The following is a 23,974-nucleotide window of genomic DNA, read 5'->3' as shown; positions in this document are numbered from 1 at the left end:
TGTCGTACTATGTTGTTCAACTGCATGAGGAATTTACAAATCCAGTTTTAACTGCTTGGTGAGTGAAATCAGCAAGATTGGATATTGCTGACGTAGTAACATGCATGTTCTGCTGTCACCAAAATGTTAATATTGTGGTGCCAGTGGTGGCACAGTTCCGCTAATCTGCTAACCGCTAATTAGCGAACCTAACTTTTTTGTTAGTTGATTCGTTTTTCAGCTAACTTTGAAAACCATCAGCAGACCAATTTATTTCTGCTAAATTTAGTTCCAATAACTTTTAGACCACTAATATAGTTTTGCAGGCATAGTGAATAAAGCTTAAACACATTTGTAAAGCCTGAAATCATGCATTTTAGTGCCTGCCTGTTACATGTTTTGTAGCAGACAGAAAGCTATGAGAAGTAGAGCTCAATCCTCTGACAGCAGAGGAGAGCTGGCTACTAGAGAGAAAAGAGGGGGAGAGAGAAAAAAAATCATTTATTTTCACACCATACAGACTTGCAGTTGAATCACAGGAGTCATGCACAGCAAGACAGTTTTGACTTATGGTTAAAATTTTAAACAAAGTAATTCCGGACAAGTTATTGAAATTAATGTCACCTCTGTCATTTTACAAAGTGAAAATATCAGGTATACTTTTAGTTTATAGTAATACACTAATTTCCAGCTGAGGATCCAGCTGAGGTGGTTCGGGCATCTGGTAAGGATGCCTCCTGGGCACCTCCCAAGTGAGGTGTTCCAGGCATGTCCATCTGGGAGGAGACCCCGGGGAAGACCCGGGACTAGGTGGAGAGATTATATCTCCACATTGGCCTATGAACGCCTCGGGATCCTCCAGTCAGAGGTGGTCAATGTGGGATGGGAAAGGGAAGTCTGGGGTCTCCTGCTGGAGCTGTTGCCCCCGCGACCCGAACCCGGAAAAGCGGTTGAAGATGAGATGAGAGATGAGATGAGATAATATGCTAATTTTGAAGGTTTTAGCATTTTACAGACACACATGCCGAAAAGCATTATGGGAAAATTTGTTTCCTGTCATCAGTGGTTGGTTGGTATATGTAAAAAAAAAAAAACTCAGTGTGGCTGAGCCTTTACTCTATGTCTTAAAGATGTTGCTGTGACTGCAACTGTGTGCACATATTAGGCAATTTCATATGTTCACCTGTTCACATGTGCATCTGTGTGCGTTTGATATAGACATCAATTCTGAGCTTTATTTTGAATCCAAACCTGCTGTAGCCTGCAGAAACATTGTGAAAAGTTACATTTATTGAGGACAGGTGGGGCAGGTTAGAAAATGTCCATACGGCTGTTTTTACATGTGGATGTCCTTGTGCGAGTGCATGTGAGAGTTAGAAAAGGAGGAAATTGCACACACAAAATGTTTGCAGGACCGTATGTATTTCCATGTGTGAATTTGTCAGAGGGTATGTGCACGAATGCTACATGTGTGTTCACTTTAAGTGTTCTGATTGAAGGAGCATAAAGAACATGTCGTACCTCAGAGGAATGTCTTTTAAGTCACTCAGTGCAGTGCAAAAGGGCAAGCTGACACACATTTGCCTGAAAAAATACTATTTAAATGAATTTTTACTTGCTAGTATCTCTGAAAACACCATTGCTTAAAGGAATGTGCATGTGAATGTATTTGTGTCACTTCCATGCAACGTTTGATTGAAAAGTTCCTCGTCTAACCAGGATGCACGGTGGGAATGACTCAATGAATCCACTTTATTTATATAGTGTTTTGAAGTCAAAGCGCCGACAGATAAAAAGATTATAGATATAAAACATCAGAACAAACAAACAAGCATGTTAAGAACGTGATAGTCATGAAACACTTGGCAGATATGGCATCCTCATTGTTCCGATGTTGCTTCCCTGTCAATTTTGTTTCCCTGGTTTTGGAAAAGAAGGAAATCTGGTGGTGCTAAATTATGGAAGACTAGATGGTGATCATCCAGCTGAAAGTCACAGTCACACATGGCACCCATCAAATCGTGAGCTGGGGCATTGTCCTAGTGAAGAAAGACCTCCTCCAACACACATGCATTCAGGTTTGGTATTTGGTCTTAGCCTCATGTTCCACCTCAACAAACACAGAGGCTTCTCACAAGCATCACAGCATTGATTGACATTGAACTGTCTGTTGTCTGTCATCATCATTTGTGTTACATGAATGGTTACTTCGGGACACTAAGTAGTAGTATCATTTGTATCGTGATGGACCATCAGTTATGACATTTTGTCCAAGTGGTGCATGTCTCTGGGCACGGTCCTGCTTGTACATGTTGAGGACCTCACAAATTGAAAAAGGCCTAGAGTACGTCCATGTTTTACTTGGCTGTGACAGATAGATTTATACTTCCAAGAGGTGGCGATGGACCAGCTGTCTGCCTGGGGGGTTGTTATCTGTGACCTGGGGCAGTTCTGTTGGTTTGCTGTATGGTTGCTGTGTGGCATCTGCGCATGTTCCCTGACCTGACCATCTTCTTAATTTATGTGTATGATTAATGTTTTTCCCTCTGGTTTAGAGGCCAAACCTCTGCTTGGTCATCTCCAAGGCTCTTTGTATTCCTTTTAATCATACTAATTATAATGAGTTGGATTTATAGAGTGCTTTTCAAGACACCCAAAGTGCTTTACAAGTTTTATTATTCATTCACTCGCACATTCACACATTGGTGATGGTAAGCTACTAGTGTAGCCACAGCTGCCCTGGGGCAAGCTGACGGAAGTGTGGCTGCCATTCAGCGCTTAAGGCCCCTCTGACCACCACCTCATTCATACACAGGCAAAGTGGGATAAGTGTCTTGCCCACGGACACAACAGCAACATGCAGATTTTTGAACCCCTGACCTTTCGGTCACAAGACGGCTCAGTCTACCAACTGAGCTATTGCCGCCCCTTTTAAATTCAACTGTCCACTTTAGCTGAAGCATTATTAACTAATCCACCAACCACATCAAATTAATGTCTTTGGTAGTTAAACCCTTTCGCTGCAGGAACTGAATAACATAATGCCAATTTTTATTGTCCTTTTTATTTGTTTTTGATCAATATGCCTTTCAAAGTCTTCTGCAAAAGACCAAATACAGACATTCCTGGTTTAATGAAAACTGCTTTCACAGGATTCAAGTGTAGAGTTTCTTAATTCAGACAAAACACATAGATAATCTAAGGACTCATGGTGAAAAACAGGCAAATAGGTCTCAACCAAAAAAGAGATCTTAAACTGAGCACAGAAAGCAGGCACCAGGAAGGCAAAAACAAAAATCACCCTCCCCCCAAAAATCAATAAACAAACAACAGCAACAAGCAAGATCACATCACAAGCAAAAGAAATCTTCACACATAAATGTTGAGACAGTGTGCAAATACATGTTGGATCAACAACTGACACAGAGCTGAGTAACTGGCATGATTAAATAGATTCTAAACAGATGCAGCTCATACTCTAGTGATTCAGATGGCTGGGGAAGAAGAGTGGATGGAGCAGAGTAGAACATTGAATCAGAGTCCCTTACACCAGGAAAGAAACACACTTACTGGAGCAAGTAAGTCCAAGACCAGCGATTCTCCAACAGTGCTCCGTGGACCACTCGTGGTCCAGGGTGACCCTTATTGGTCCTAAGGTATATTGTCTCAAATGATTTAAAAATGAGTCCATATATATATATATATATGTGTGTGTGTGTGTGTGTGTGTGTGTGTGTAACCCACGCAATTGTTTTGGGATATTTGGTTCAGTGGTTCTTGGTCTGAAAATGTTTGAGGAACACTGTGGAAGAACCTGATGCCCATTGATGCCGGGGCTTATCCATGGATTATATAACTCCCACTTGATAGGACACAGTCTGACACAGGTTGCTTCCCCAGCTAAGGCCAATGCCACGTTACGGCTGGGTGGACTTGGAAAATGTAGATGAAGTGTCGTGCCATGGACTAGCATGTCTGGGAAATGAACCCACCTCCTTCTCCCACTGAGACACCTGCTCTATATTAAAGAGTTAGTGAAGAAAGAGTTAAAATATTTAGATACCAAGTTGAATTGCTTTGACATTATACCTTCATAGTTATCCTAAATAATTTCAGCTGACCTTCGTATATGTGCAGATTACTGAAAACCAGGAGGCCAAATAAATGCACATGTGATACATCTTTGTCTGCTCCAATATGCAGCTTCCAAACATTACACAGGAGTTTCATCAAAGGAAATATGTTACATATTATATATGGACTGTACAACCCCAATTCCAATGAAGTTGGGACATTGTGAAAAAAACCTCTTCAACCTATATTCAATTGATTACACCACAAAAGCAAGATATTTAATGTTCAAACTGATAAACTTTATTGTTTTTGTGCAAATTATTTGCTCATTTTGAAATGGATGCCTGCAACACATTTCAAAAAAGCTGGGACAGTGGTATGTTTACTACTGTGTTACATCACCTTTCCTTCTAACAACACTCAATAAGCGTTTGGGAACTGAGGTTACTAATTGTTGAAGCTTTGTAGGTGGAATTCTTTCCCATTCTTGCTTGAGGTACGACTTCAGTTGGTCAACAGTCCGGGGTCTCACTTGTCGTATTTTGCACTTCATAATGCACCACATATGCAGAATGTGGCTTGGCATTGTCTTGCTGAAATATGCAGGGACGTCCCTGAAAAAGACGTTGTTTGGATGGCAGCGTGTGTTGTTCCAGAACCTGGCTGTACCTTTCAGCATTGATGGTGCCATCACAGGTGTGTAAGTTGCCCATACCATGGGCACTAACACACCCCCATACCATCACAGATGCTGGCTTTTGAACTTTGCGCTGGTAACAATCTGGATGGTGTTTTTCCTCTTTTGTCCGGAGGACATGACATCTATGATTTCCAAAAACAATTTGAAATTTGGACTCATCAGACCACAGTGTAACCCGACTATTACATTAGGTGAAGTACAATAGTATGAATGTACTGGAAAGTAACAGTTGTATATTTATAGTTCTAGGCTACGTATCACAAGATAAATTAGACTCTCGGAGCAAAGGGAGACTGACACAAGAAATTGTGTTTTGCTGGTACCATATATTTTACAAAGACAATGAAACAAACATCATTGAACAAACAAGTGATATTCGAATGACCATTCATATAAAAAATTCACAATTGGAAAATTCAGTTCAAAGTTTCACCAAAAACCCAAGATGCGAGAGTCCGGGTGACTTCTTGTCACAGTCCGCATAAACAAAGTTCATCAGCCCGATTTGTAAAGAGTCCGAGGTTATCCGAGTGAGAGTGCTGGGGAAATGTGAGAGAGTTTATGGAGTTTGGGTCGAGTGCAGCGAGTTATGGAGGTACTTAGAATTTAAAGGGCGGCTGCAAAACCTCCTACCCGACCAGAACAGAAGCAGGTACAGTTCATCCACAGGTGTGGTCTGCTGACTAGAGCCGAGCTTCAGGCCTTATTGCCTTTGAGCAGAGATTTCCAAGCTCGCCATCAACACCTGGGCTATATATACGTGTTAGTGGATGTCTCCTCCACTAACACGTGAAGCTCTTATTGAAGCTCAAAATGCTGATTCTACTTTAATGAAATGTTTTTCTGTTTTAGAGAGCCCAACTGATAACAACCACTACTTCCTGGACCAGGGAGTGTTGATGTGCAAGTGGGTTCCTTGGTCAGATAACAGCACTGATTCCAATGGTTGGTGTGTAGTATTCCAGATTTTCCACTCTTATTATTACCCCCTTCCTGAATTGCCACCTTATTGTGGTGGAGGGTGGACTTTTTTCTGGTTCCGGAGCACAGCGGTGTTCTGCTGTATCTGTTAGCTGTTTGAACTGAGCTGTTTGAGTTCTTTGAATTAACAGTCTTTTTCAAGACTTTTTTACTTTTTTTTACTTTTTCACCGTGCTCCAACGCCTAAAGAAGACCTCTAACGGTCGAAGCATCGCGACGGAGCTCTTTTATCAGCTAACCTTCATCAGCGTTGGCAAGCTAACTAGCTTGCTAACGCTTTCGTTTTTATTTTTATTTTATTTTTTAGCACTGTTGTCGTGCTGCTCCACAGCCTGCCTAGTGGATTTTTATTTTATTTTAGCACTGTTGTCGTGCGTTACCTGTGCTGCTCCACAGCCTGTCCAGTGGATTTTTATTTTATTTTTTGGCGCTGTTGTCGTGCGTTGCCTGTGCTGCTCCACAGCCTGTCCAGTGGATTTTTATTTTATTTTTAGCACTGTTGTCGTGCGTTACCTGTGCTGCTCCACAGCCTGTTCAGTGGATTTTTATTTTATTTTTTAGCACTGTTGTCGTGCGTTACCTGTGCTGTTCCACAGCCTGTCCAGTGGATTTTTATTTTATTTTTTACCACTGTTGTCGTGTGTTACCTGTGCTGCTCCACAGCCTGTCCAGTGGATTTTTATTTTATTTTTAGCACTGTTGTCGTGTGTTACCTGTGCTACTCCACAGCCTGTTCAGTGGATTTTTATTTTATTTTTTAGCACTGTTGTCGTGCGTTACCTGTGCTGTTCCACAGCCTGTCCAGTGGATTTTTATTTTATTTTTTACCACTGTTGTCGTGTGTTACCTGTGCTGCTCCACAGCCTGTTCAGTGGATTTTTGTTTTGTTTTTTGGCACTGTTGTCGTGTGTTACCTGTGCTGCTCCACAGCCTGTCTAGTGGATTTTTATTTTATTTTTTACCACTGTTGTCGTGTGTTACCTGTGCTGCTCCGCAGCCTGTCCAGTGGATTTTTATTTTATTTTATTTTATTTTTATTTTTTTTTTTTAGCACTGTTGTCGTGCGTTACCTGTGCTGCTCCACAGCCTGTCCAGTGGATTTTTATTTTATTTTTTACCACTGTTGTCGTGCGTTACCTGTGCTGCTCCACAGCCTGTCCAGTGGATTTTGATTTTGATTTTATTTTTTTGGGCGCTGTTGTCGTGCGTTACCTGTGCTGCTCCACAGCCTGTCCAGTGGATTTTTATTTAGCGCTGTTGTCGTGCGTTACCTGTGCTGCTCCACAGCCTGTCTAGTGGATTTTTATTTTGTTTTAGCACTGTTGTCGTGCGTTGCCTGTGCTGCTCCACAGCCTGTCCAGTGGATTTTTATTTTTATTTTATTTTATTTTTTAGCACTGTTGTTGTGCGTTACCTGTGCTGCTCCACAGCCTGTCCAGTGGATTTTTATTTTGTTTTAGCACTGTTGTAGTGCGTTACCTGTGCTGCTCCACAGCCTGTCTAGTGGATTTTTATTTTGTTTTAGCACTGTTGTCGTGCGTTACCTGTGCTGCTCCACAGCCTGTCTAGTGGATTTTTATTTTGTTTTAGCACTGTTGTTGTGCGTTACCTGTGCTGCTCCACAGCCTGTCTAGTGGATTTTTATTTTGTTTTAGCACTGTTGTTGTGTGTTACCTGTGCTGCTCCGCAGCCTGTCCAGTGGATTTTTATTTTATTTTATTTTATTTTTATTTTATTTTTTTAGCACTGTTGTCGTGCGTTACCTGTGCTGCTCCACAGCCTGTCCAGTGGATTTTTATTTTATTTTTTACCACTGTTGTCGTGCGTTACCTGTGCTGCTCCACAGCCTGTCCAGTGGATTTTGATTTTGATTTTATTTTTTTGGGCGCTGTTGTCGTGCGTTACCTGTGCTGCTCCACAGCCTGTCCAGTGGATTTTTATTTAGCGCTGTTGTCGTGCGTTACCTGTGCTGCTCCACAGCCTGTCTAGTGGATTTTTATTTTGTTTTAGCACTGTTGTCGTGCGTTGCCTGTGCTGCTCCACAGCCTGTCCAGTGGATTTTTATTTTTATTTTATTTTATTTTTTAGCACTGTTGTTGTGCGTTACCTGTGCTGCTCCACAGCCTGTCCAGTGGATTTTTATTTTGTTTTAGCACTGTTGTAGTGCGTTACCTGTGCTGCTCCACAGCCTGTCTAGTGGATTTTTATTTTGTTTTAGCACTGTTGTCGTGCGTTGCCTGTGCTGCTCCACAGCCTGTCTAGTGGATTTTTATTTTGTTTTAGCACTGTTGTTGTGCGTTACCTGTGCTGCTCCACAGCCTGTCTAGTGGATTTTTATTTTGTTTTAGCACTGTTGTTGTGCGTTACCTGTGCTGCTCCACAGCCTGTCTAGTGGATTTCTATTTTGTTTTAGCACTGTTGTCGTGCGTTACCTGTGCTGCTCCACAGCCTGTCTAGTGGATTTTTATTTTGTTTTAGCACTGTTGTCGTGCGTTGCCTGTGCTGCTCCACAGCCTGTCCAGAGAATTTTTATTTTTATTTTATTTTATTTTTTAGCACTGTTGTTGTGCGTTACCTGTGCTGCTCCACAGCCTGTCCAGTGGATTTTATTTTTATTTTATTTTATTTTTTAGCACTGTTGTTGTGCGTTACCTGTGCTGCTCCACAGCCTGTCTAGTGGATTTTTATTTTATTTTAGCACTGTTGTCGTGCGTTACCTGTGCTGCTCCACAGCCTGTCTAGTGGATTTTTATTTTGTTTTAGCACTGTTGTCGTGCGTTGCCTGTGCTGCTCCACAGCCTGTCCAGTGGATTTTGATTTTTATTTTGTTTTTTTTGGCACTGTTGTCGTGTGTTACCTGTGCTGCTCCACAGCCTGTCTAGTGGATTTTTATTTATTTTTTACCACTGTTGTCGTGTGTTACCTGTGCTGCTCCGCAGCCTGTCCAGTGGATTTTATTTTATTATTTTATTTTATTTTTTTTTTATTTTTTTTTTTTATTATTTTTTATTTTATTTTTTTTTAGCACTGTTGTCGTGCGTTACCTGTGCTGCTCCACAGCCTGTCCAGTGGATTTTTATTTTATTTTTTAGCACTGTTGTCGTGCGTTACCTGTGCTGCTCCACAGCCTGTCCAGTGGATTTTTATTTTATTTTTTACCACTGTTGTCGTGCGTTACCTGTGCTGCTCCACAGCCTGTCCAGTGGATTTTGATTTTGATTTTATTTTTTTGGGCGCTGTTGTCGTGCGTTACCTGTGCTGCTCCACAGCCTGTCCAGTGGATTTTTATTTAGCGCTGTTGTCGTGCGTTACCTGTGCTGCTCCACAGCCTGTCTAGTGGATTTTTATTTTGTTTTAGCACTGTTGTCGTGCGTTGCCTGTGCTGCTCCACAGCCTGTCCAGTGGATTTTTATTTTTATTTTATTTTATTTTTTAGCACTGTTGTTGTGCGTTACCTGTGCTGCTCCACAGCCTGTCCAGTGGATTTTTATTTTGTTTTAGCACTGTTGTTGTGCGTTACCTGTGCTGCTCCACAGCCTGTCTAGTGGATTTTTATTTTGTTTTAGCACTGTTGTCGTGCGTTACCTGTGCTGCTCCACAGCCTGTCTAGTGGATTTTTATTTTGTTTTAGCACTGTTGTCGTGCGTTACCTGTGCTGCTCCACAGCCTGTCTAGTGGATTTTTATTTTGTTTTAGCACTGTTGTTGTGCGTTACCTGTGCTGCTCCACAGCCTGTCTAGTGGATTTCTATTTTGTTTTAGCACTGTTGTCGTGCATTACCTGTGCTGCTCCACAGCCTGTCTAGTGGATTTTTATTTTGTTTTAGCACTGTTGTCGTGCGTTGCCTGTGCTGCTCCACAGCCTGTCCAGTGGATTTTTATTTTTATTTTATTTTATTTTTTAGCACTGTTGTTGTGCGTTACCTGTGCTGCTCCACAGCCTGTCCAGTGGATTTTTATTTTTATTTTATTTTATTTTTTAGCACTGTTGTTGTGCGTTACCTGTGCTGCTCCACAGCCTGTCTAGTGGATTTTTATTTTATTTTAGCACTGTTGTCGTGCGTTACCTGTGCTGCTCCACAGCCTGTCTAGTGGATTTTTATTTTGTTTTAGCACTGTTGTCGTGCGTTGCCTGTGCTGCTCCACAGCCTGTCCAGTGGATTTTTATTTTTATTTTATTTTATTTTTTAGCACTGTTGTTGTGCGTTACCTGTGCTGCTCCACAGCCTGTCTAGTGGATTTTTATTTTATTTTAGCACTGTTGTCGTGCGTTACCTGTGCTGCTCCACAGCCTGTCTAGTGTCGGATTCCCTGTTTGGGAATCCGCTAGCTTAGCGTAGCTACTAGCTCTTAGCTGTTTTAGCATGGCGGCTTCTCCTGTCTCTCCCGTACTTTTCTGCTCTGGGTGTGAAATGTTTAGTTATTCCTCGGCCTCTTTTAGCAGTAACGGTACATGTAATAAGTGCAGCTTATTCGTAGCTTTGGAGGCCAGGCTGGGCGAATTGGAGGCTCGACTCCGCACCGTGGAAAATTCTACAGCTAGCCAGGCCCCTGTAGTCGGTGCGGACCAAGGTAGCTTAGCCGCCGTTAGTTCCCCCCTGGCAGACCCCGTGCAGTCGGGAAGGCAGGCTGACTGGGTGACTGTGAGGAGGAAGCGTAGCCCTAAACAGAAGCCCCGTGTACACCGTCAACCCGTTCACATCTCTAACCGTTTTTCCCCACTCGACGATACACTCGCCGAGGATCAAACTCTGGTTATTGGCGACTCTGTTTTGAGAAATGTGAAGTTAGCGACACCAGCAACCATTGTCAATTGTCTTCCGGGGGCCAGAGCAGGCGACATCGAAGGACATTTGAAATTGCTGGCTAAGGCTAAGCGTAAATTTGGTAAGATTGTAATTCACGTCGGCAGTAATGACACTCGGTTACGCCAATCGGAGGTCACTAAAATTAACATTGAATCGGTGTGTAACTTTGCAAAAACAATGTCGGACTCTGTTGTTTTCTCTGGGCCCCTCCCCAATCAGACCGGGAGTGACATGTTTAGCCGCATGTTCTCCTTGAATTGCTGGCTGTCTGAGTGGTGTCCAAAAAATGAGGTGGGCTTCATTGATAATTGGCAAAGCTTCTGGGGAAAACCTGGTCTTGTTAGGAGAGACGGCATCCATCCCACTTTAGAGGGAGCAGCTCTCATTTCTAGAAATCTGGCCAATTTTTTGGGATCCTCCAAACTGTGACTGTCTAGCGTTGGGACCAGGAGGCAGAGCTGTGGTCTTATACACCTCTCTGCAGCTTCTCTCCCCCTGCCATCCCCCTATTACCCCATCCCCGTAGAGACGGTGCCTGCTCCCAGACCACCAATAACTAGCAAAAATCTATTTAAGCATAAAAATTCAAAAAGAAAAAATAATATAGCACCTTCAATTGCACCACAGACTAAAACAGTTAAATGTGGTCTATTAAACATTAGGTCTCTTTCTTCTAAGTCCCTGTTGGTAAATGATATAATAATTGATCAACATATTGATTTATTCTGCCTAACAGAAACTTGGTTACAGCAGGATGAATATGTTAGTTTAAATGAGTCAACACCCCCGAGTCACACTAACTGTCAGAATGCTCGTAGCACGGGCCGGGGCGGAGGATTAGCAGCAATCTTCCATTCCAGCTTATTAATTAATCAAAAACCTAGACAGAGCTTTAATTCATTTGAAAGCTTGTCTCTTAGTCTTGTCCATCCAAATTGGAAGTCCCAAAAACCAGTTTTATTTGTTATTATCTATCGTCCACCTGGTCGTTACTGTGAGTTTCTCTGTGAATTTTCAGACCTTTTGTCTGACTTAGTGCTTAGCTCAGATAAGATAATTATAGTGGGCGATTTTAACATCCACACAGATGCTGAGAATGACAGCCTCAACACTGCATTTAATCTATTATTAGACTCTATCGGCTTTGCTCAAAAAGTAAATGAGTCCACCCACCACTTTAATCATATTTTAGATCTTGTTCTGACTTATGGTATGGAAATAGAAGACTTAACAGTATTCCCTGAAAACTCCCTTTTGTCTGATCATTTTTTAATAACATTTACATTTACCCTGATGGACTACCCTGCAGTGGGGAATAAGTTTCATTACACTAGAAGTCTTTCAGAAAGCGCTGTAACTAGGTTTAAGGATATGATTCCTTCTTTATGTTCTCTAATGTCATATACCAACACAGAGCAGAGTAGCTACCTAAACTCTGTAAGGGAGTTAGAGTATCTTGTCAATAGTTTTACATCCTCATTGAAGACAACTTTGGATGCTGTAGCTCCTCTGAAAAAGAGAGCTTTAAATCAGAAGTGTCTGACTCCGTGGTATAACTCACAAACTCGTAGCTTAAAGCAGATAACCCGTAAGTTGGAGAGGAAATGGCGTCTCACTAATTTAGAAGATCTTCACTTAGCCTGGAAAAAGAGTTTGTTGCTCTATAAGAAAGCCCTTCGTGAAGCTAGGACATCTTTCTACTCATCACTAATTGAAGAAAATAAGAACAACCCCAGGTTTCTTTTCAGCACTGTAGCCAGGCTGACAAAGAGTCAGAGCTCTATTGAGCTGAGTATTCCATTAACTTTAACTAGTAATGACTTCATGGCTTTCTTTGCTAACAAAATTTTGACTATTAGAGAAAAAATTACTCATAACCATCCCAAAGATGTATCGTTATCTTTGGCTGCTTTCAGTGATGCCGGTATTTGGTTAGACTCTTTCTCTCCGATTGTTCTGTCTGAGTTATTTTCATTAGTTACTTCATCCAAACCATCAACATGCTTATTAGACCCCATTCCTGCCAGGCTGCTCAAGGAAGTCCTACCATTATTTAATGCTTCAATCTTAAATATGATCAATCTATCTTTGTTAGTTGGTTATGTACCACAGGCCTTTAAGGTGGCAGTAATTAAACCATTACTTAAAAAGCCATCACTTGACCCAGCTATCTTAGCTAATTATAGGCCAATCTCCAACCTTCCTTTTCTCTCAAAGATTCTTGAGAGGGTAGTTGTAAAACAGCTAACTGATCACCTGCAGAGGAATGGTCTATTTGAAGAGTTTCAGTCAGGTTTTAGAATTCATCATAGTACAGAAACAGCATTAGTGAAGGTTACAAATGATCTTCTTATGGCTTCGGACAGTGGACTTATCTCTGTGCTTGTTCTGTTGGACCTCAGTGCTGCTTTTGATACTGTTGACCATAAAATTTTATTACAGAGATTAGAGCATGTCATAGGTATTAAAGGCATTGCGCTGCTGTGGTTTGAATCATATTTGTCTAATAGATTACAGTTTGTTCATGTAAATGGGGAATCTTCTTCACAGACTAAAGTTAATTATGGAGTTCCACAAGGTTCTGTGCTAGGACCAATTTTATTCACTTTATACATGCTTCCCTTTGGCAGTATTATTAGACGGTATTGCTTAAATTTTCATTGTTACGCAGATGATACCCAGCTTTATCTATCCATGAAGCCAGAGGATACGCACCAATTAGCTAAACTGCAGGATTGTCTTACAGACATAAAGACATGGATGACCTCTAATTTCCTGCTTTTAAACTCAGATAAAACTGAAGTTATTGTACTTGGCCCCACAAATCTTAGAAGCATGGTGTCTAACCAGATTTTTACTCTGGATGGCATTTCCCTGACCTCTAGTAATACTGTGAGAAATCTTGGAGTTATTTTTGATCAGGATATGTCATTCAAAGCGCATATTAAACAAATATGTAGGACTGCCTTTTTGCATTTACGCAATATCTCTAAAATCAGAAAGGTCTTGTCTCAGAGTGATGCTGAAAAACTAATTCATGCATTTGTTTCCTCTAGGCTGGACTATTGTAATTCATTATTATCAGGTTGTCCTAAAAGTTCCCTAAAAAGCCTTCAGTTGGTTCAGAATGCTGCAGCTAGAGTACTGACGGGGACTAGCAGGAGAGAGCATATCTCACCCGTGTTGGCCTCCCTTCATTGGCTTCCTGTTAATGCTAGAATAGAATTTAAAATTCTTCTTCTTACTTATAAGGTTTTGAATAATCAGGTCCCATCTTATCTTAGGGACCTCGTAGTACCATATTACCCCATTAGAGCGCTTCGCTCTCAGACTGCGGGCTTACTTGTAGTTCCTAGGGTTTGTAAGAGTAGAATGGGAGGCAGAGCCTTCAGCTTTCAGGCTCCTCTCCTGTGGAACCAGCTCCCAATTCAGATCAGGGAGACAGATACCCTCTCTACTTTTAAGATTAGGCTTAAAACTTTCCTTTTCGCTAAAGCTTATAGTTAGGGCTGGATCGGGTGACCCTGGACCATCCCTTGGTTATGTTGCTTTAGACGTAGACTGTGTTTCATAATTATTGTATGGCCTTGCCTTGCAATGTGGAGCGCCTTGGGGCAACTGTTTGTTGTGATTTGGCGCTATACAAGAAAAAAGTTGATTGAGTTGATTGATAAAACAGGACCAGTATAAATCCATGTGCACCTAATCGAACCTCAATAAATAATACAAGTTGTATTATAAATAACAATCAAAATCCAATATTGTACAATATAAATTTTCCTTATAAATAATTGTATCAAAAAAGTATTCACTTTATTAATAAATAACAGTGATCAATATTCATAACACTAATCAAAAACCAAAGTGCATTCTGAGTGCACAGTGCATTAGCTTATTAGCACCAACAATTGGACAAAAGTTGGCCAGAAATGCCTTGAAATACATTCATAAACAAATTACAGTTAAAGTAGACACAAATAGACATTTAACATAACAACAAAGTCATTTCATTGGATATAATGAGAGAAAACGTGTTCAACATTCCATGCTAACCATCCCATATAAAATAAATGGGACGGCTGGGCTAGGGTAACCCATTAAAACGTATAGGCGCCAAGCTAACGTTAGCATTACTTACCAATTCTGTCTTTCTAAGTGATTCTAAACTTCTGTTTGGCAAACGACGGCTCTGTCGGACGGCTCCTAAAGTCCAGAATGACGTGTTAAATCGGGAACTTTTAACAGCGAAAACGAGTAAATTGCGAAGACCTACCTGCAGCAAACTTTCCCCAAGCGTGTCCCTCACGCTTCTACCGGGAGTGACTCACTTCCAGATAATAAGCCAACCCGAGAGGCTGCGCACCGTCACGTGACCGTGTGACATAATGACATTAACGCAAGGTAAAACTATTAATCAATATTATATTATTAACAATTATTATTATTGAACGTTGAGAAAAACTGTTCTTAAACTGATGTACTATTTTTTCATGCAATTCACAAAGTGGTGATCCTTGCTTTGCTTGTGAACGGCTGAGCCTTTTGGGGATGCTCCTACAACACTCACCAATTAACCTGTTCACCGTTGGAATGTTCCACACAGGTGTTCTTTGAGCATTCATCAACTTTCCCAGTCTTTTGTTGCCCCTGTCCCAGCTTTTTAGAAATGTATTGCAGGCATCCATTTCAAAATGAGCAAATATTTGTACAAAACAAAAAAGGCTATCAGTTTGAACATTAAATATTTTCTCTTTGTGGTCTAATCAATTGAATATAGGTTGAAGAGGATTTGCAAATCATTGTATTCTGTTTTTATTAAGATTTCACACAATGTCCCAACTTCATCGAAATTGAGGTTATACAATCCATACTTCTACATACATGTTAAATCACAAACACATTCGCAGATCTGATGTTGGAATGATGCTTTTGGATGTTGCTGGCACTAGTCTTAAATCAGTATTATATTACCATCAGAAATACTTCTGACAAGCAAGACTAGTGTGATGGTTGGTTGCCATAAACAGAAACAAACAGGATCAGTTTCTCTGCATTTGTATTTGAGACTGAGACTTACTCCAAGTCTGCACTGGTAAGCCTTAATGGAAGGGCACAGAGGGCATGAATGTGTCTGTGTGGTCTCTTGTGCCTTAGATTCTCTGTGTGTATGAAGAGGTCAATGGCTGGGGTTTGGGTCACTGATGATGAGGATTAAAGGGCCAGTGAATGGCGAGGGGCGAAGCTTCGTGAGACTGCCTTTATATCGGAGCAAGCTGGAAAGACGTGTTGAATGTACACACAACTTGAGTGCGACTCACATATAATCATTCATGTCTGTAGATGTGCACAAAGTCACACAAATGGACTTTTTGCTTCGTGGGGCCTTATTTCCATAGCAGAGGATAACAGAGGAAAGAGAGAAAGACGAGGGAGGTTAGAGGGACTGCGAGGAGAAAAAGGAGATAGAATGAGAGGGAAGGTATAATGGAAAGGGGGAGTTGTGCGGAGGGGGCTGTGCAAACTGAAGTATTTCAAATCTTAGAAATCATGAGAGAAGTTTGAATGTGGGCCAAGTTCTTCTGTAATGTGGCATTTGTCAAGAAGAGCGGCTGAAACAAACCATTTGAAGAACGTTCTCCAGTGAACTGTGAGCCCGAGAAGGAGAGAGAAGGAGCGAGAGAGGGATGAGAGCAGACGCTTGGCTTTTCAACACTGTTAATAAAAGAGACAAGAGGGGAAAAAATCATTTTCAATATCCTCTCTTCGCATACTAGCGTTTCTTAGTGTTCAGTGAGAGAGTTCTGTGCCCTTTTTCAAATTCGGAGTTGAATGCTTGATGTATAAGCAGCAACACAGGTCTGTTCTATCATCCCACACCGGATTGAGTTTCCACCGTACTGTACTGTATACACACGCACACACGCACGTGGCTTTCAGAGGAGCGGGCTGAGTGTCGGGTCACAGGGTGTAGGTACACAATAGAGAAATAATGTCTTTGGACATTTTCAATAACGAGCCATTGAGATGTTTCCCAAGTATGAATGGGATAATACTGCACGCCACAACATTGCAGTGGCTTACTGAACTTGACCCTCCTGTAGACATGGGAATGCTGCCGGTATTATCTCTGTTTACCTTTTGGTGTTGGAAACTGATGATAAAGAAATGAAGCAGAAGCATTTTTTTTTTTTTTTTTTTAATAGACAGTTTTGGCAAAGTGGAAATTTTTAAAGCAGAATGTTTAAAGTTTAGACAGAAACTTTTGCAGCTATTAATAGAGACTTTGGTGGAAAAGAAGAAGGTGTAGATAACTGAGCAGAAAATGATAAATGATGGAAAAATTGATGATGGGGGTTGTGAATAATTGATGGATTGATGGACAAAGGAAGGGAGGAGAGGAATGATGGAGAGAGTGGCAGAAGAACAGGGAGTACACGAGGAACGTAGACCTGTGAGGTGTGGGAGCAAGCGCAGGAAACCAAAAGAAAGAAAAAGCAAGGTGTCTGAGGGTGAATGCAAAGAGAAAACAAAATGGGTGAAAGCAGAATGAAGAAATGGAATCCAACAACACACACCTGCAACACATCAGGCCATAAAGAACATTTCATTTGCCTTCACATTTTGGCATCTTATGGAAAAATCAAAAATGAAAGAAATAGTCATTATAAAATGCCTTTATACCAAGAACAATTGAAGTTGGCATATGGACAAAAACAAATTATACTGCAGTACATGCTTTCATGATTATTCTCCGCCAAGGTTATGTTTTCATTGCCATTAGTTTTTGTCTTTTTGTCAGGAGGATATATCAAAAAATTTAAAACCACTTTTTACTAAAGTATGTGGTCTTTTGGAGAACAGATCATTATACTTTGAGGCTGATCCAACTCATATTGCAGAGCCAGGAATTTTATTTTATTTTATTTTACATCACAAGATAGGATATTTGAATTAATTATTTTTTTATTATTATTATTATTTTCTCAAAAAGTGATAAATCTTAATGGAAAAACTAATATATGTATTTTCTGAATATCAATAAACAATGAATGAATGTATAATTTTGTGCAACTGATACACTGACTTTATGATGTGTAGTGAGAGCAGGGAGGACATTGATGCAACCTTGGAGAGATAGAGATATGCCCTGGAGAGCAGGGGAATGAAAGTCAGTTAGAACAAGACAGAGCATGTGTGTATGAATGAGAGGGAGCATGGTGTAGTGTTGACAGTGCTTTCATATGAACAGATCAAATCTTCATTTTTTTTAAGAAAATTCTTCTCTGTGCCACTCCATGAAGCTGTAAAACTGGTGATGCAACAGACAAAAGTTGTATCCATGCCTGACTTGTGTAAAGAAAAACTGGCTGCAAAAGTGATGATTTGTATTCACCATAATCCTTATATTTAGTTTGTCCAATTAATCATGTCCTCTGAAAATGGAGGTACTATCTCTAAAAATGGTTTTAAATTTGAAGTGGTTAATGCACAAATTTTGTTAAACCCGTTGAATTAAAGCTGAAAGTCTACGCTACAGGTGCATCTCAGTTGTTTGAATTCATCTCCATAATGGTGGTGTGCAAGGGCAAAATTGCAAAAAAAAAACAAACAAAAAAAACAAAAAAAAAGTGTTACTGTCCAAATACTTAGTAGGTACCTAGCTCTAGGATACACTGTGTATTAAAATTCAAACTAGCACATTGCCCGTGGGGATCCACAGGTTCTAGATTGGATAGTGTTTATAAAATAGGTAGCTGACATTTTTCAAGGGTGGTAATAAACTAAGCAAAGTTTCTGTGTTGATTTTAGCAGGGGTGGTGGCCAAGTGGTTAGTGCGTTTGGTTTCAGTATGGAAGCTTCAGTGTGGTTCAAATCCCACCCCTGCCACATTTCTCCATGTAATGTGGAGTTGCGTCAGGAAGGGCATCCGGCATAAAACCTGTACCAATTCAACATGCAGAGCCACCTTGGATTTGCTGTGGCGACCCCGAGTGCAAAACAAGGGAGCAGCCGAAGGGACTTACTTACTTTTTCTGTGTTGATTTTAACTGAATGTGCAGGAAATTAAAATGAGAAAGTTTTGTGAATAATTGTATTTATTATTTGGCACATTTAGTTGATGTCTGAATACAGTATTTCCTTTGTTCAAAGTTTGTCTGGTTACCAGGGACTGATTAATGGTGATATCAATGTCCATACTTCACTGTTACCTAATGTCTCATATTTCTCCAAAAATATTAGTCCTATCAACTTTCTGTTTTGGTGGTCACTTGGCTGTTAATATATAGATAATATCTTACCAATTCAATGGTAAATGGACTGCATTTATATAGCACTTTTCCATCTGCATCAGACGCTCAAAGTGCTTTACAAATAATGCCTCACATTCACCCAGATGTGAGGGTGTTGCCATACAAGGTACTCACTACACACCAGGAGCAACTAGGGGATTAAGGACCTTACCCAAGGGCCCTTAGTGATTGTCCGGTCAGGCTGGGATTTGAACCGAGGATCCTCTGGTCTCAAGCCCAACGCTTTAACCACTAGACCATCACCTCCCCAATTACTTTATACTTTATAGTTGAAAGTTTATTCAAGCCTCTAACTCCAGCTGTGAAATTATTTATGCAGTGTGTGTGTGTGTGTGTGTGTGTGTGTGTGTTTGGGGGAGGGGGGGTGTTCAAAACTATACAAGAGCAGAGTGCAGATCTCCACAATGTAACGCATCTGTCTGTTTGTACCCCCCGGCCAATTAACTTTGTGTACATGCTGTGTGTTCATGTATCTATCTAGTCTCATTTAACTGGTGGCACAATGAAGTCTGGAGTAGTCGCGACATTATGACTTTCAAATCCCCAACTTAGACATCCTGTCTGCACAGCACCATTTCCATGGTTACACTGCCTAAACACACATAGGCCAGCTGTACTGACAACGTCATGTCCCGGCTCACTGATCTCTCTGAGGGGCCTGGACACACACATGTATATACACAGAAATGTGTGCACTCACACAGTGTAGTCATACATTTGTGCATGAAACAACATATATGTACACAATCACTTACTTGCATTTGTGTGTCTGCAGACGTAACTCTGTGCAAAACCCAGTGACATCTCTCTCACCTGCACATATAAGCAGTGCAACAGATAGATGTGTGTATGCACACTCACACAGCCATACGTACTCATGTATGCTGCTACAGTGCCATTGTTGTGATAGGTAATGATGAGACAGAGGGGGCTGGTGCACTGCGTGAATGGGATTCTCTGTATTGCACTAATGAGGAGGAGGTGACCACACATCACCTTCCGCTCCCTGAGCAAGTTTGTATGTGTGTCGCCTCGTGGGAACCTGGGGCCATTCATCATGTCTGTCTGTACTCTTGTGCCCTATGACATGCATGTTTACCTTTGACATGTGTCGACTGTCGGGCCTGTAGGTGTGTTATTATGTCACGGCCGAGGCATGCTCCACCCTGTTACTCCTCCTCTGAGGTTTTCTCAATGGAGGATTTCATCGCATGGAAATACTTGCGGTACACTCATGTCACAACAGAAATGCACCTGGGCTCCATACAAGAGAATTTAAACCGTTCAGCTGTCAACCATATAGATTTTAAAGGCTGAAACAAAATCACTGCTTTTAGCCAGGTTCACTCTGTTCAGGCATTAGCTTTCATTAAAATTTTGTGGAGATTTGCAAAACGATACATTTTTGAAAAATACATACAATGCCCACTTTGAAAATCTATCATTCCATTTTCCCAGAAGCCACCATATCAGCATTTTAAGCTGCCATCTAAATGCAGCTTAAAATGGGAGTTTTTCCAATATCTCGGCTTCTAGTTGCCCTAGGTTCTTGATTGTAGTTGCTAAACACACATTTTCAGAGTCAAAGAATCCAGTGTTACTAACTGCAGAGATGTAAATGTGGGCAAAGTTACATTTATGGGTGGTTATCTTGGATTTTCACATGGCTGCACCATTTAAAAAAAATAACCAGTGAGATCTGCAACACTGACTGATTCTGATTTTTATTTTTCATGTAATTATCCAAAGAATACGTAAGTCCTATATAGTCCCTGAGGACTCTTGGCCTAATGTAAAATATTCAAGGAAATGATGGAAAGTGTCACTCCTCAAATGATTATTCTCACTCACTCATCTTCAACACCTTACTCCAGTTAAGGGCCCCAGCAGTCATAGGCCGTGAGGCAGGGTGCACCCTGGACAGGATGCCAGTCTGTCACAGAGCCACATTTAGACAAACAAACACATTCACACATGCACTCACACCTACAGACAATTTAAAGTTTCCAATCCACTTAACCTGCATGTCTTTTTTGGATGTGGGAGGAAGCCGGAGCACCCGGAGGGAACCCACGCAAACACGGGGAGAACATGCAAACTCCGCATAGAAAGGCCACAGGTGGGAATCAATCCCATTACCTTCTGGCTGCGAAGCAATAATGCTAACCATTAAGAACCATGCTGTCTGCGAAATTATGGTGTCTTTTTAAATTTTGTGCAAGCATTTTATTCTCCACTTGTATGAAATAAAAAGCTAACAGGATTGTCCTATGAACTGTGTGGATAGATAGATAGATAGATAGATAGATAGATAGATAGATAGATAGATAGATAGATAGATAGATAGATAGATAGATAGATAGATAGATAGATAGATAGATAGATAGATAGATAGATAGATAGATAGATAGATAGATAGATAGATAGATAGATAGATAGATAGATAGATAGATAGATAGATAGATAGATTGATTGATTGATTGATTGATTGATTTTATTATCATTGTCATTACAACAACGAGATGTCCGCACACACATTCCACATACAACAGCAATTGAGCTACAATTATTACTTGTTTACTGTAATAATGGCACACATCAGAATTAGGACAACACATATACATTTGACATTGTTTATGTGCACTAAACTTAAAACAGTCCATTTCCCAATTGAGGCAATGTGAGTGTGTTGGTAGCCGCTGCAACTGTCAAGTTGCGCTGCCAGGCCAGCTTGAGAGGACGAGGCCTGCCGCAGGGAGGGAGGGGCAGGAAGAGTGATAAGAGGAGAGGCTGGAGCATGCTTCGGTCCATGTGTAAGTCTGTCAGTTTATTGTCCTTGTGAGTTGAGATAAGAATGGAACCAAATAATCTCACCAGAGCCTGGATAAATTCCTCTGGAGGAAAAACAGTGGGCAATTGACCTTGATGCCTGTAGTGTTGCAGCCGAGCAGTGAAAAACACTTTTTACAGTTCCACTCACTCAGTCAAATCCCAATTCATAATTGGGATTTGGCTGAGTGAGTGTCATGACACTGAAACTGCTTTTTGTATGGAACATTGAGGGGGTGTACCGTTACATAGTCCCTTGATTGAGGAGAGCAGTGTCAACTCAGAACATGGGGCCATTTTGGTTCCAACTGCGCTGAACTACTGAATGAACCTTTTATGTTTTCAACATTTCTTAAAATCATTTAACCACATACAGCAACACATCCAGGTGGTACTATCAAAATAAATATAAAAATGGTTAAGCTATCAAATTTACATAAAATTACAATTTATGATGATTTATTTAATTAATTTAAAGCCTGATTTATGCTTCTGCAGCTCTGTAACTCTTTGTTATGCAGTGACGTGCATTGACAGTGAATGCGATTTAATCACTTAACGCCCGTTGTGTCCGACTGACTTCCACATCACAGAGCAGGGCTGTCAATCAAACCTCGCTCTCCAGAGATGACCAATCACAGCGGAGCCAGTGCTGACCTGGTTCCCTCCCCCATAGTGCCAGAAGTTTCAAGCGAAAGAGCAGGAATTCCCTGCACACGAGCAGAAATCAACTTCAAGTGGGCGCAGGCAGAGATAATTTGCGTGTGCACATTTAATATCTATGCATGAACACATTTTGAGTGTTGTTTTGATGCTGATCTGACGCAATACCAGTGGCATGGTATATTCACTACTAATAATCCATTGTCAGCATTTTCAAATTATGCAATATTTTAAGTTGCACACAATACTCTCCACAATTTATACACGATACTTTCCACTTACATACCCATTCTACATGCATCCTATCTATCTTTTCTGATTCATCCCATTTTAATTTATAGGCTGTTTGTTCATGTCGACAAAATACATATGATCAGTGACTGAGTGGTTATGACTTTGATGCAGTGACTGATGAAGTCCTGTTATTAGGTAGTATTTTAATTTCCAATTAATTTACTTACCAATTCTGAAACCTAGATTTTAGAAAGCAATTTTTTTAAATGTATTTCATAAGTAGTGCATTACATATTACATGTGCTTTAAAAGAAAATATTTGACTTCATTTTAAACATTCAAATTGACAGGTTTGCAGATCGCTAAAAGGAGGAAAATGTTATCAGCTGACAAAAAGGAAAAAGAACTGGAAAAGCAAAGAGAAATGAAAAAGTCATATCGTTCAAAAACTGGCGAAGAAAAAGAAGAGCTCTGCAGGATAAAAGAGAAATGACATCCAAAATGAGGAAAGAAAATATTAACCCAAGAAGTGCCAAACAGAGCTGCTGTGACATCCTTTATGTGGAAGACAACATAACACAAAATATTCTATCAGAGGCTTTAACTGTCAGGCTTACTGGAATGGCATGGCGGGACACAAATGCTGGATTCAGATGTCAGTAAAACAGATTTTAGTGAAAGTTCAGGCAGGGTTTGGTACACAGGTAGGCAGGCCAAGATAGGCAACAGGATCCGAAGCATTAGGCAGAGACAACGTCAAAAACATGGGTAGGCAAAAAACAGAACAAAAATACTCACAAGAATAAGTGCTTAACAGTGGCTCAAAGCTCAACAATCTTGCAACCAGACAGGGTGAAAGGGAGTGATTAGCAAGGGATGCAGGACAGGTGTGTGTGGAACAGGGCTGGATCCAGAGTGAAAATCTGACAGATGCATTTTTGCCCAATGATAAAATAAAAATTGTACGCGTCTTGTTATTCAATAATCTTCATTCTTTTATTCCTGTGCAACATACACTGTCACACTTCTTTTAATATATTTATTATACTTCATGGACCATAGTGAACACTTCTTATTTGTATAAATATAATGTCCTAAAAAAACACTATAACAAAAACTGACTGTAAACAGGATTAAATTTATTGCCAAAATCTTTCAATTATACCTGAATCTATATATGATTTTTTTTCAATTGATAAAATCAATAAAAATATGACTGCATATATTCTTAATAATAATATTTTGAGATACAGACAGTTCACAGAAGACATTTTCCATTGATACCAATCAAAATTAGAAACAGTCCAGCAGGCAACAATATTCATCATGTCTATGACTAAATATACTAAAACAAATACTATGTAAGGATGAAGCCAGCACCTGTTGAACATGCTT

General features: G+C 40.5%; 1 protein-coding gene across 14 annotated transcripts in view; it reads left to right on the top strand.

The window, feature by feature from the left end:
* Positions 1–23,974, top strand: part of LOC117512469 (ERC protein 2) — a 503,700-nt gene that overhangs the window by 329,236 nt on the left and 150,490 nt on the right. The gene's annotated exons all lie outside the window — the stretch shown is intronic.

This window comes from Thalassophryne amazonica, chromosome 6, assembly GCF_902500255.1.
Source record: "Thalassophryne amazonica chromosome 6, fThaAma1.1, whole genome shotgun sequence".
In the NCBI taxonomy this organism is placed as follows: domain Eukaryota; kingdom Metazoa; phylum Chordata; class Actinopteri; order Batrachoidiformes; family Batrachoididae; genus Thalassophryne; species Thalassophryne amazonica.
Note: the sequence above shows the minus strand (reverse complement) of the source record. Positions and strands in the feature narration are given on the sequence as shown.